The 7,633-nt window shown below is 54.9% G+C and overlaps 1 long non-coding RNA gene across 3 annotated transcripts; it reads right to left on the reverse strand.

Moving 5' to 3' along the window:
- Window positions 1-3,418: 3,418 nt before the first annotated feature.
- Window positions 3,419-5,913, reverse strand: LOC144240143 (uncharacterized). Of its 3 annotated transcripts, none has more exons than XR_013337613.1 (3): window positions 5,724-5,913; window positions 5,214-5,476; window positions 3,419-3,966 (listed from the first exon to the last, which is right to left on the reverse strand). It is a non-coding gene; the product is annotated as an uncharacterized LOC144240143 (long non-coding RNA). The 3 variants fall into 3 exon arrangements; XR_013337612.1 differs by having other exon boundaries at window positions 5,214-5,564; XR_013337611.1 differs by lacking the exon at window positions 5,724-5,913 and having other exon boundaries at window positions 5,214-5,717.
- Between the last annotated feature and the right edge of the window lie 1,720 nt (window positions 5,914-7,633).

The following is a 7,633-nucleotide window of genomic DNA, read 5'->3' on the forward strand; positions in this document are numbered from 1 at the left end:
CACGACCCCTCGCCGCGTGTGGTAATGGAGGCTTGACACCCGGCTAGTGCCACATGCACTCAGATGTTTTAGATTAAACATAATATATTATTACGATTAATTTCAGGGCAACTGGGGGACTCAGTCGGTTGAGTGTCTGACTTCGGCTCAGGTCATGATCTCATGATTCACGGGTTCGAGCCCCGCGTCGGGCTCTGTGCTGACAGCTCAGAGCCTGGAGCTGCTTCGGATTCTGTGTCTCCCTCTCTCTCTGCACCCTCCCCCNGATTAATTTCACCTGTTTCTTTTTCCTTTTGTAACACAGCCGCTAGAACGTTTAAACTAACGTGTGGCTCATACTATATTTCTATTGGAGAATGCTGCCTGGACCCTGAGAAGCAATGGTGGGTAAAATGTTAACTTGACCTTCCTAAGGGCTAACAGAGGACTTCTAAAGTCCTCCATGCAAGCAAATAAATATTTAAAAGCTCTCTTGGAAGGAATGAGCACTTCTGTGTCCAGGCAATCAGTAAACGGAAGCATATTTAGTTTCAGGGTGTTGCATATATGAAATTAGATTCTTGGAGGCAGAGCTCGAAAGGTAAATTCTATCCTCAAAGGGGAAAAGAGATGAATTAGTGCTGAAGCAGACATGGCCATGAAAAGCGCAGTAATTGGGAGGGGAACATGGCGTCTCTGCCCCCACCCTTCCTCGCCCAGGTGCCTTCTGGGCCTTTCCATGGTCCTGTAAGACAGCCTGACTCCAGCTGCCCAGGCTCCTGGCCAGAGCCCAGAGCCCAGAGAATTGTGCCCTGGGTTCTGGACTGTGATGCAAACAGCCCTGCCACTAGGGCCACGTGATCCGGCAAATTCCACAGTGCCCGAGGACTTCCTGGCCAGTAAGGAGTTCATGTGAGGCCGGAGAGTCCAGCGCCGCCCTCCCCCCGGCCCCCGGGGTTCTGGAACCCGGCCATGCTCTCGGCCGCGCAGAACCGTCCCCACTGGAAAGGCAGGTCCTGGCGTGCCCCTGGGTCCTGGGTGAGAGTGTGCGTCGGATGTGAGTCACGGAAGGGTCAAAACTGCCATTAGGATCCAGGCACTGGCGACCCCCCCCCCCCAAGCCACAAAGAGTGAGCACGCGATGGAAACGGTGCCTTTGAGTCTGGGCCTACAGGGTCCAGAGGCACAAGTAAGTTCCAGAAACAGGACACGTACGATTACCCACGCAGGTCACAGCCGTGGCCTCCTGGGGAGGAAGGAGGCTGGCGCCCGGATCACGAATCAGCCAGCTCCCTGTGCCCCACGTCCGTCCCAAACAGGCTCCTGCCGGGGCAGCACCACTCAGGGGTGGCCTGAGAGCAGCAGCAAAGAAGAAAACTGCCCCCCCCCACCCCCCCCCCCCGCCAAAGGGCAGAAGTCTTCTTCTTCTTCTTTTTCTTCTTAAATATAACTTACTGTCACGTGAGCTAACATACAGCACAGACTGGGTGCTCTTGGCTGCGGGGTGGATTCCCGTGATTCATCGCCTACACACGACGCCAGCCCTTGTGCTGACAGGTGTCTCCTCAATGCCCCTCCCCCCTCCCCCCATCAACCCTCCGCTTGTTCTCTGTATTTAAGAGCCTCTTACGGTTTGCCTCCCTCCCTCCCTGTTTGAAACTATTTTTTCCCCTTCCCCTCCCCCACGGTCTTCTGTTAAGAAAAAATTAAAAATAGAACGACCCTACGACCCAGCAATTGCGCTACTAGGAATTTATCCAAAGGATACAAAAACGCTGATGCACAGGGCACATGCACCCATGTTTACAGCAGCGCTATCGACAATAGACAAAGTATGGGCAGAGCCCTAATGTCCATCGACTGACGAATGGATAAAGAAGATGTGGCTTATATATACACGGAATACTCCTCGGCAATGAGAAAGGATGAGATCCTGCCATTTGCAGCAACGTGGATGGAACTAGAGAGTGTTATGCTGAGTGAAACAAGTCAGGGAAGAACAGGTATCGCAGGACTTCCTCATCTGTGGAGGTTGAGAAAGTTAAGAGTGGAATTTCTCCAAGCACCTGCGGACATCACCTGATGTGGAGGGAGAAGTAGCTTCACGTGGTAAAAACGTCATCGCAGAGAAAAGCACGCTGACTGCAGATGGAACGGGCTTGCCGGGCGGGGTGCGGTCAGCTCGTGGGGACGACTTCTACGATCCGGACGCCGGAAGAGATAAAGCCGGAGTGCGGGTGGAGCGGAAGGCAGAGCCGCGGGCCCTGCCCCCTCGTGAACGTTGGGACAGTGACCCAGAAGTCGGCTGCTGACTGCGGGGAGGTCGGAGGCAGGTCAGAGTGCTGGACGGAATGAGCTGGAAAGCGCTGGGAGTTTGGAACAGGCACAGGGAGCAAAGAAGCCCTTGGACTTAATCCACCAGGTGGACTTGATTTAAGCAGCCACCGGTTAGGGGCACCTGGGTGGCTCAGTCGGTTCACTGTCTGCCTCCTTTCCTACAGTTCATTTATTTTGAAGGGGGTGTGGGGAGGGTCAGAGAGCAAAGCCCAAGCAAGCTCCTCGCTGCAGCGTGGGGTTCGGCCCCATGAACTGTGAGATCATGACCTGAGCCCAAACTGAGTCAGAAACAACTGACTGAGCCCCCCAGACGCCCCAAGTGTCTGCCTCTTGATTTCTTGATACATGCTTGTTATGATATGTAAATATCGTCAGTAAAAGAATAGTTCTATGATGTCAACTATCACCAATTCGTCATGTGTCATTCAGCCCGTGCATATGTTCATACACGTCTACACCCATAAATAGCCACGTTTCTGTCAGGATAGGGNTGGCCCCATGAACTGTGAGATCATGACCTGAGCCCAAACTGAGTCAAACAACTGACTGAGCCCCCCAGACGCCCCAAGTGTCTGCCTCTTGATTTCTTGATACATGCTTGTTATGATATGTAAATATCGTCAGTAAAAGAATAGTTCTATGATGTCAACTATCACCAATTCGTCATGTGTCATTCAGCCCGTGCATATGTTCATACACATCTACACCCATAAATAGCCACGTTTCTGTCAGGATAGGGTCATATTCACACCATTCTTTAATTCATCATAATTTAAGCAACCCAGCCATTTGGATTGACATTTACATTGTTTGACTTGATCGTTATTTAAATTGTTCCACACTTAGTTTCTCTGCTACGCTTACAATCAATCAATCGGATCGAACCGATTGTTTTATTCTGCCTTTACTGGAACATTTTTTTTCTTATGATTTTGGCCACTTGCCTTTCTTTTAAAATTAAGCATTCTGATCATTCATTCTGCTCACATTTCTGTCAGGAACAAGCAAACTTCATCTGTATACTCTTTCAAGTCAACGCTTGTGATGCTTGTAATAAACAAGCGTCTCCTTTGAACTGTTCCCTACATTTTTCTCTTCCTTCCTTCCTTCCTTCCTTGTCAGCACAGTCGTCGTGGTCATGAGTTGTTTGTCAAACTTGCCTTTCAGACTCTTTGCTCTCTTCTGTGTCAGAGGTGAGAGAGAGCTCAGTCCTCCGCCCTCTGTGTGTTAATTGTATGCTAGACTTTACCCCCGCAAAGTTCAGCCTGGAGGTAACATTTAAATGCACAATTTCTAGCTTAATTGGCGCAATCTAGCAAGCGTTCACCGAGCATGCTTCTCCAGCATCGCTCTGTCTTCCCAGACCGTACGTTCCCCGCGTTAGAGCGCAGCCTCCTGCTGTTCCGCGTGAGAGCCACGCTGGTCCCCGGTGACTCCTGGTGCGCCTCCGCTCCGCGCCTGGCTTCCGGCCGTCCTGGGACAGCCGAGCATCCCGGACGCGTGCCCCGGGCAGCCCCTCTCCTCTCTGTGGGCTGCGCACGGAGGTGGACGGAAGGCAACTCCTGAGGGCCGAGCTGAAGCTCAGGAATCCTCTCCAGACCACGGCGCGGCGGAGGGCAGGCATCTCGCCTCACAGCTCGGAGCCTGGACCTGCGAGAACAGAGCCTCAGATAAGGAGTGAAAACAAATCTGTGAAAAAAGCGCTCCCATCACCTCCGTGGCTGAGCCCTGCCCCCACGGGGGGTCAGGGAAGACCCCGGGGGGCTGCAGAGCTGAGCACACGACAAGGTCAGCAGCACACGTGCTTGGTTAGCGCCTGAGCCTCGGCCGAGGCCTCAGAAAGACACAGCCTCGCCGCAGGACCGCGTGGTGGCAGCCAGGGCGGCCGGCGGCCGGCCACAACTGCAAACACCTGTCCCGGCCAGGAGGTCCTCCTGGATTTCACTGTGCGAGGCTGGAGCCCGACACCCTCCAGGGAAGCCTGACAGCCCAGGGCCTCTGGGCTGTGCCGCCTACAGGCTTTGCATGGGATCAAGTCACTAGACACGCAAAGGGACAGGACACAAGGAGCCAGCGATCAAGAGCTGAGGGGTCAGACGTGGGATCTGTGAGGACCCTGGTGTGGGAGGTGGCGGGAGCGAGGGCGGCCTTGGATCCGTATTTTTGAGAAAGTAGAGGGAAAATGGATGAAAGGAATGGACGTTTCAATAGAGAACTAAAATGTGTATCAAAAATGTTTTCATTTATTTATTTATTTTGAGAGGGGGGAGGGGCAGAGAGAGAGAGAATCCCAAGCAGGATCCGCATGTCAGTGCAGAGCCCCATACGGGGCTCGATCCCACGAAATGTGAGATCCTGACCTGGGCCCAAATCAAGAGTCAGGCGCTCAACCAACTGAGCCACCCAGGCGCCCCTGAAATATATTTTTAAAGAACATTCTAGGGGCGCCTGGGTGGCTCGGTTAGTTAAGCATCTGACTTCGGCTCAAGTCAAGAGCTCACGGTTTGTGGGTTCGAGCCCCGTGTCGGGCTCTGTGCTGACAGCTCGTAGCCTGGAGCTGCTTCAGATTCTGTGCCTCCCTCTCTCTCTGTCCCTCTGCTGCTCACACTCTGTCTCTGTCTCTCTTCCAAAAATAAAATAAATATTTTAAAAACAGAGAACATTCTAGAACTACGAAACCTAACATCTCAAGTTAGGTACTTACTACAATGGCCTACAGGAGGAGGGCACAGCAGGGAACAGAATTAAGTGCAGGTGAAGACAAATCAATAGAAAATTCTAGCACTGAAGCCCAGAGCGGGAAACGGAGCCCAAAAGTTCCTCCCGCGACTCTGCCCTCCAGGACACGGCCAGTGCCCTAGTTAGCACCCGCAGTGTCCTTAACAATTAGAACTTACACTTCTTTCTCGGCTGAGGCTGTCCCCCTTCCCCAGCTTTGAGCCAGACAGGCTGAAGTCAACAAAGATGCTTCCCCGACCCTGTCCCACGTCTTGCTCGCGGGTCTCGGGCTCTCCAGAGGGTAGAAACCGGACAGGAAAGTTCCCCACGGATGGTCCCATGGGCCGGCTTCCTCTTTCCCTTCTGTTCCTCGGGGGCGCCTGGGCGGCTCAGTCGGCTGAGCTCCAACTCTCGGTTTTGGCTCTGGTCCTGGCCGTATGGCCTGCGAGTTCGAGCTCCGCATCAGCACGGAGTCTGCTTGGGACTCTCCCCCTCCCTTTCTCTCTCTGCTCCTCCCTCGCTGGCGCGCTCTGTCTCTCAAAATAAATAAACTTAAAAACAAATAAAAGGGTTCTTCCCAAGCCCCTCCCTTTCCCAGCTCTGGGCTGAAGCGTCTTCTTCTGGCTTGGCGCCTACAGCTCCTCCCTAGCCTCCCAGAGCCCTGGGGTCCAGCCCCCTGCTGGACTCACCTTGACCGGGACCCAGGAAGACCCTCACTGGGTCTCTCCCTCCGGCCACCAGAAACACCCCAGGGGTTTGATCCCAGGACAATCTGGGCAAGGGGTCAGGTCCCAAAGCCCTGTGTCCAGAGCAGCCACGCCGGGCTCTCCCAGGCGCGAATCCAGTGTCAGCTCCTGGGCTTCTGGAACTTCGGGAGACACTCGCCTAGATCTCACCGGTCCCTTCGGAGGCCATTTCCTGAGGTTTGAAGCGAGGAGCAGCTTCCCCAGACGCCCCAGGGTCCCCAGGTCCAGGTCCAGTAGCCTGGACGCAGGGGCTGCCTGAGGGCCACAAAATCTCCCACGGGTCCAGGTGGACGTCTCACGCTGGCTGGGCAGTAAAGGGTTAACCCAGCAGGCTTAGGCTGTGCCATCTGGCACATTCCAAAGGAGGGCCTGGCCCTTCTCGGTCCGGCATGAGCTGGTTAGGAGCCGCTGGAATGTTCTGTCTGATAACAGTATCTTTGCATACCTGGGACCTCGGACCAGGTTAGATGGCTTCCTGTCAGCAGTGTGATGGTGACGAGGGCCTCGGGCCACACCGCGTCTCTCTGAGCCCTGGACACCCAGCGGCTGTGGCCAAGGTCAGCCGTGCAGGGGCTCCGCGGCGTCGCGCCGACCCCCTCCCCCCAGCCCCGGGCAGCAGGGGAGAGGAGCCGGCGCGACACGCGCAGCTGACTTGACCTCATGACACGGGTCGCCTGGGCTCCGGCGCGGGTGGCGTGAAAACCCGGGGCAGCCTCACGTCTGGGCTTCGGGAACCTGCGGCCTCAAGGCGGCACCCGCAACGCCTAGGGAATTCTGTGACCTACAGGGAAAGGGAACTAACTACCCGGATGGCTGGCTGGGTCTCAGAATTAATGCTCCCCCTGGAATATCAGGGAACATTTGGAACCCTGTTTTTGACAACGTAAGGACGAAAAAACCCAATCCCGGTACACGGAATGTCCCGGAATGGTTCTTTCCATGCTGTCAGTTCGGTTTTCCACTAAGTGCCATCCGGTGAGCACTTAGCGAGCACTTCCTAAGTGCCCGGCTCTTTGCCACGGGACGGAAGAGGAGAGAGGGGTCACGGCCAAAGACAGGCGTGGACAGAATGCAAAGGGCGGCGCGTGGGGAAAGGCCTCCCGGGTCGGAAGGATCACAGAAGACTTTCCGGAGACGCTGACGTGGCAAACGGATTCCTTAGATATTTGTCTCTCATTAATAGGCACTTCCTGAGCCGTTGTGTTCCCTGCCCTGCACCACGCAAAGCCGTGGGGGTACAGGGGTGAGCAGGACACAGCCAGAGCCCGCGTCTGCACAGTTCCCGCAAGCACGGGTCACCGCAGCGCGGGACGGAGGCGAACAGAGCCTGCTGCGGCCGCAGGAGGGACGTGGCGCCGCCTCAAGGAGGGGCCTATGAAGGTTTCTGGGAGAAAGGGGCGGGGCCGGTCTCACGCCTAATCCGCCGAGGCAGACGGTGAAAGGAAAGGCACTCTTGCAAAACCAGCAGCACGTGCAAAGGCCCGGTGGTGGGAGGGAGCCCCACGATCCCAGCTGAGAATGATCAGTCCACACTCCCAAAGCAGCCGTGTGTGACACAAAGGGACAGAGTGAGTGGTGGCGGTCTGTTTGTGAAGAGCTGAGGGACTCATGAACGCAGACACGCTCAGGCGAAGTGACCCTAATGGCCGAGGGGATTGATGGCCGTAAAATAAAAACCAGGCAAGAACGAACTGGTGAGGCATGAAGATCGGAAGCTGCGTATTTCTCCCGTGACGATCGTCCCTCACGTGTGATTTCCAAACTCGTCTTGGAAAAAAGGAGAGGAAATGGGAAATATCACATATCGAACATTTGGATTTTCCATCTTCTCCTCAAGCAAAATTTATTTCTCT

Source organism: Crocuta crocuta, unplaced genomic scaffold, assembly GCF_008692635.1.
Source record: "Crocuta crocuta isolate KB4526 unplaced genomic scaffold, BGI_CrCroc_1.0 scaffold7, whole genome shotgun sequence".
NCBI classification, from domain to species: domain Eukaryota; kingdom Metazoa; phylum Chordata; class Mammalia; order Carnivora; family Hyaenidae; genus Crocuta; species Crocuta crocuta.